The sequence below is a fragment of the Quercus lobata genome, chromosome 2, assembly GCF_001633185.2.
Source record: "Quercus lobata isolate SW786 chromosome 2, ValleyOak3.0 Primary Assembly, whole genome shotgun sequence".
Lineage (NCBI taxonomy): Eukaryota > Viridiplantae > Streptophyta > Magnoliopsida > Fagales > Fagaceae > Quercus > Quercus lobata.
In genome coordinates, this window is record NC_044905.1 from 8,327,830 (window position 1) to 8,334,126 (window position 6,297).

Sequence of the window (6,297 nt, forward strand, 5' to 3'; positions counted from 1 at the left end):
GTGAAACCTATTGATGGTCGAGGTGAAATTTCAGCTTCTGAATCTAGGTTAATTGAATCACCAGCTCCTGGTATTATTTCGAGACGTTCCATATATGAGCCCCTTCAAACAGGACTTATTGCTATCGATTCAATGATCTCTATAGGACGTGGTCAGCGAGAATTAATTATTGGGGATAGGCAGACCAGTAAAACAGCAGTAGCCGCAGATACGATTCTTAATCAACAAGGGCAAAATGTAATATGTGTCTATGTCGCTATTGGTCAAAAGGCATCTTCCGTGGCTCAGGTAGTGACTACTTTACAAGAAAACGGAGCAATGGAATACACGATTGTGGTAGCCGAAACGGCGGATTCTCCGGCTACATTACAATACCTCGCTCTTTATACAGGAGTAGCTCTGGCTGAATATTTTATGTACCATAAACGACACACTTTAATCATTTATGATGATCCTTCCAAACAAGCACAGGCTTATCGCCAAATGTCTCTTCTATTACGAAGACCGTCGGGTTGCGAAGCTTATCCAAGAGATGTTTTTTATTTGCATTCACGACTTTTGGAAAGAGCTGCTAAATTAGGTTCGCGTTTAGGTGAAGGAAGTATGACTGCTTTACCAATAGTTGAGACCCAATCGGGAGATGTTTCAGCTTATATTCCAACTAATGTAATCTCAATTATAGATGGCCAAATTTTCTTATCCGCCGATTTATTCAATGCTGGAATCAGACCTGCCATTAACATGGGGATTTCCGTCTCCAGAGTAGGATCTGCCACTCAAATTAAAGCCATGAAACAAGTAGCTGGCAAACTAAAATTGGAATTGGCACAATTCGCAGAATTAGAAGCCTTTGCACAATTCGCATCTGATCTCGATAAAGCTACTCAGAATCAATTGGCAAGAGGTCAACGATTACGTGAATTGCTCAAACAATCTCAATTAGGGATGGCAATTTCGGCCCGACCCGTGGGTACCCGGTTCGGCCCGATCCTAATGGGCCAGATTTTACCCGGTCCGATTAAGAATAGGGTCGGGTATGGATTTAATAAAAAAAAATTTAAAAAAAAAAAAACCCGAAGCGGGTCCGGGTCGGGTCCAGGTTTTAATAAAAAAACCCAAAACCCGACACGAAACCCAGCCCAAAACCCGCCCCGTTTAAAACCCGGTACCCTAAATTACTAAAATGCCCTTTATATATATAAATATATATATATATATAACCTATAATTCTAACCTAAATCCCTAACCCGGTAATCCCCAAATCACTCAGCCTCCCTCACGCAGTTCTCCCTCACTCCCTCACTCAGCTCTCCCTCACTCCAACTGGCTCTCTTTTACTCCGCAGCCCATCTCCAGTCACCGACTCTCCTAGTCTCCCTCACTCCACAGCTCATCTCCAGGTTTGTGTCATCGGTTCTTTTTTTTCTTTTTGGTTGTAAACTTGTAATGTTGTTGACCGTCGACCAATAGGTCCGGCTCTCCCTCACTCGGCAGCTCATCTCCAGTCACCGGCTCTCCCTCACTCCGCAGCTCATCTCTAGGTTTGTGTCACCAGTTCTTTTTTTTTTTTTTGGTTGTTGTAATGTTGTTGACCGTCGACCCACAGGTCCGGCTCTCCCTCACTTGGCAGCTCATCTCCAGTCACCGGCTCTCCCTCACTCCGCAGCTCATCTCCAGGTTTGTGTCACCGGTTTTTTTTTTTTTTTTGGTTGTTGTAATGTTGTTGAGCTTCATTTTTTTTGTATTTTTAATTTTAAGTTTATGGGAGTTCAAAATAAATAATAATATGAACTGGGTTTTATTATTATTTTTTTTTAATCAGCTTGGAGTTCAATAGGGTTTGGATTTGTTAAAAATGGGGTTTTGATGATTTGAAATTGTACACATGTTGGCTAACCGTTTCTTGTCTCTGTTGTTTTCTCTGTACAGATTTGTGTTGGTTAGTGTGGACTGAGGCTGCTTGTGGTTTTGGGATTCCAATTAAATCCATTCTTTCTTCACATAAGGTAAGGAAGCTAAATCAAATTTTTGTTTTATTTTGTTCTTTCTGTTTTGATTAATATTGTTATTATCCTAACATTTATATCTAGTTCAGCTTCATTGTTTTTGTATTTTTAATTTTAAGTTTATGGGAGTTCAAAATAAATAATAATATGAACGGGGTTTTTTTTTTTTTTAATTAATTAGCTTGGAGTTCAATAGGGTTTGGATTTTTTTAAAATGGGGTTTTGATGATTTGAAATTGTAGACATGTTGTCTAACCGGTTCTTGTCTCCGTTGTTTTCTCTGTACAGATTTGTGTTGGTTAGTGTGGACTGAGGCTGCTTGTGGTTTTGGGATTCCAATTAAATCCATTCTTTCTTCGCATAAGGTAAGGAAGCCGAAACAAATTTTTGTTCTATTTTGTTCTTTCTGTTTTGATTAATATTGTTATTAACATAGAAATGTCAATGCTTTGAATAAGAATCCCCACTTGTGTGGGTTTGGATTAATATTTTTTGCTGAACGTTGGTAAAGTATTAGGGCAAAATACTACCTTAAGTTCCCTTCTCAAATTTTTTCCATCTGTTTAGTTAAATAACCATTCAAATGGCGTTAAAACACTATATAGAATAACTTGAAGGCCATCTTGATGCTATTTGGAAATACATGGTGAATTCCTAAACTTTTTTGCTTGGAGAGAACAATGAGGCGAGGAGATTACTAAGGTGGTTGCAGTGAGTAGGGGATTGGGATTAGGTTTGGTTGCTTTTTGGTGTTATTTACTTTTGGAGCTAAAATTTAGTAATTTACATGAATTGTTGTTGCTTTGAGGAGCAAGAAAGTGTTTCAAAGGGTCAATGCCATAGGGTTTTGTGACTTTGTTTCATGTGATAACTTTGGTGTTTTCTTCATTTCTGCATAGTTTGTTTAATGGAAGAAATTGTTTGTTTTTTGTGTTTGTTGGGAATGCAGATCCTAAAATGGAGATGGAAGACACAAACACAGACACAAACAAATTTGGTTCTTCCTCGCCAAGTGGTTCTCCCTTGAGAACCGGACGTTGTCCCTTGCCGACTATACGGTCTCCTTCGCCATTTTCACAATCACCCTCACCATTGTCACCTGGCAGTTCACCCTCAGGATCACCATTAAACAACGAGTAAGTGTTTAAATTTGTAGTTAATTAATGAGTATGTGTAATAATAAATTTGTGATAATTTGTTTTGATTCTAACTCTCAAACTTTTGAACCAATTAGGAATCCGAAATCTCCGACGGTGGACTTAGTGGGAGAAGACTTAGAGGTAGAGGAACAAGAAGGGACAGAGGGAGAGCAAGAGCCTACAAATGAGGACTTGGATACAAGTAGAAAAAGAAAGACTACCTCAGATGTTTGGTCTCACTTTACAAGGAAGAAAGTTGAAGGAAAAGTTAAAGCCCAATGCCATCATTGTAACAAACTTTACTTGGGTGAGTCTAGCCAAGGTACAACTCATTTACATAATCATTTAGCAAGATGTCCAAGGATGAAATTTAAAGATATAAGGGATATGAGACAACAAGTCTTGATCAAACAACAAAATAAGGTGGATGGAACCATGAGATTAAGTACTTATCAATTTGATCAAGTTAGAGTGAGGAATAAGCTTGCTCGTATGGTCATCCTACATGAATATCCTCTTTCAATGGTTGACCATATTGGGTTTAAAGAATTTGTGGCCGATCTTCAACCTATGTTTAAACTTGTCACAAGAAATACTTTGAAGAGTGACATTCTTAAGATCTATGATAATGAGAGGGAGAAAGCTTTGAAGATGATGGACAAGAATGGAAGTAGGATGGCCATTACAACCGATATGTGGACTTCAAGTAACAAAAAGAGAGGGTTTATGGTCATTACCGCTCATTTCATTGATCATACTTGGATGTTGCAAAGCCGGGTTCTAAGGTAATTTTTTTTATCTATAAATTGAATGTTAAAGACTTTATATTTAGAATGTTTATTGAGTTATGTTATAATTATTCATATTATTTTTTTAGGTTTGTTTATGTTCCTTCTCCACACACAAAAGAAGTTCTTGCTAAAGTCCTTGTTGATTGTTTTTTAGAGTGGAACATTGATAGGAAGTTGTCTACAATTACTGTTGATAATTGTAGTACTAATGATGCCATGATTAGACTTCTTTTTAATAAGCTTGATACTAGTTCTCTTATGTTGGGTGGGTCTATGTTGCATATGAGGTGTGCTGCACATATTTTGAATTTGATTGTTCAAGATGGGTTGTCTCTTATTGGTGATGGTATTGAGAGGATTCGTGATAGTGTGATTTATTAGACTGGATCACCAAAAAGAAGGCAAAAATTTGAAGAAAATGCACGTCAATTGCGTGTTCAATGCACCAAAGAGTTAGTCTTAGATTGTAAAACTCGTTGGAATTCAACTTACTTTATGCTTTCTACTGCATTGATTTATAAAGATGTTTTCTCACGTTCGGCTAAACGTGAAATATCTTATACTTGTTTACCATATGATTATGATTGGTAGTTAGCCAAAGATATTTGTGAGAGGTTGGAGTTGTTTCATAGTGCGACTGAGTTTTTCTCTGGTCGTAAGTATCCCACAACTAATATGTATTTTAATGTGGTGTGTGAGTTGAAAATTGCATTGAATGAATGGAGTGTGTCTTCAAATGAGATGATAAGTGCGATGGCAGAAAGCATGTTTGCTAAGTTTAATTCTTATTGGGCTAATGTTAGTGTTATTATGGCTATTGCTGCTATCTTAGATCCAAGATATAAGATGAAGTTATTAGAATTTTATTATCCTAACATTTATGGTGATAATTCTAATTTGGAGATTGAAAAAATTAAGAATCTTTGTTATGATTTGCTTGATGAGTATGGAGATATAAATGAGTCCTCTGTAGATAATGAAGGAAGTTCCCATATTCCTGCTAGTACTTCAAGCCCTGTGGCACAAATGAAATTTAGGTTGAGTGGGGCAATGTCATCTTTTGATGAGTTTGTGAATAATAGTTCAAGTAGTTCAAAGAAACATGGGAGTGTTAGAATGGAATTTGATCATTTCATTGATGAGGGAGTGTTGAAGAGGAGTGAAGATTTTGATATTTTGGGATGGTGGAAAAGTAATGGTTTAAAGTATCCTACTTTACAAAGGATTGCAAGAGATATTTTAGCCATTCCTGTTACAACTGTTGCTTCAGAATCGGCCTTTAGCACTAATGGGAGACTTTTAAGTCCACACCATAGTAGGCTACATCCCAAAACTATAGAGGCAATGATGTGTGCTCAGAATTGGTTATGGAGTGAAATCAACGGTTAGTAATTGTCTAATTTCTATTTATAAAATTAAAATTGTAGTTTTATATTTGCTAGTTACAATTTGATATTTCATTCTTTAATTCATTGTTGTTGTAGGTTCTTCAACTATGTCCGGAGATTGTACCCTTCAATCAATTCTTGATGATGGGGAGCCTAATGAAGAGGATGGGAGTTGTGTCACAATTATGGATGATTAGACATTTTGTATTAATTTAGTAGCCTTTTTAATTTCTTAAACTTGTTGGATAAATTTGTTGGTTTGTAATTATTTTAAGCCTTTTTAGCATTTTGTAATTTTTTAGCCTTTTTAATATGTTGGTTTGTGGAGGATAAGACATTTTGTAATTTCTTACACTTATAGGATTTGTTTTGTAACTTTTTATTTTTGAATTTCTTGAACTTGTTGGACTTTTGATACTTAGTTCTTGGACTTATTGGATTTATTTTATTTTTATGTTTAGTTGGTGATTTTAGTTATGATTTATTGATTTATAGATGTATTGGTGTTTGGTGATTTATTGATTTATAGTTATGATTTATTGGCTACCCAATGAATGGGCTTGAATTGGCTGCTTGAATGGGCTTGAATTGGCTGTCTAATAATGCCTTGAATGGGCTTAAATTGGCTGCCCAATGAATGGGCTTGAATTAGCTGCCTAATAATGCCTTGAATGGGCTTGAATTGGCTGCCTAATAATGCCTTGAATGGGCTTAAATTGGCTGCCCAATGCATGGGCTTCAATCTGGCAAAAAACAACTCAATGGGCTTTATAAAAAAAAAAAAAAAAAAAAATCAGTTGGGCCAAATTTGGGCCCAACAGGTTAAATGGGGCCCGCGGGGCGGGTCTGGGCCCCGGAAAAAAAAAAAACCCGATTAATATTCGGGCCGGGTCCGAGTTTCGGGTCTTGGCCCGCGGGTCGGGCCCGGGTATGCAAAAACCCGGCCCGAACCCGACCCGTTGCCATCCCTAAT

At 37.1% G+C, this 6,297-nt stretch overlaps 1 long non-coding RNA gene across 1 annotated transcript; it reads left to right on the forward strand.

Moving 5' to 3' along the window:
• The first annotated feature begins 1,627 nt into the window (after positions 1-1,627).
• On the forward strand, positions 1,628-5,450 carry LOC115974569. The gene is made up of 4 exons (XR_004087971.1): positions 1,628-1,677; positions 1,930-2,006; positions 2,295-2,371; positions 5,421-5,450. It is a non-coding gene; the product is annotated as an uncharacterized LOC115974569 (long non-coding RNA).
• Positions 5,451-6,297: the final 847 nt, after the last annotated feature.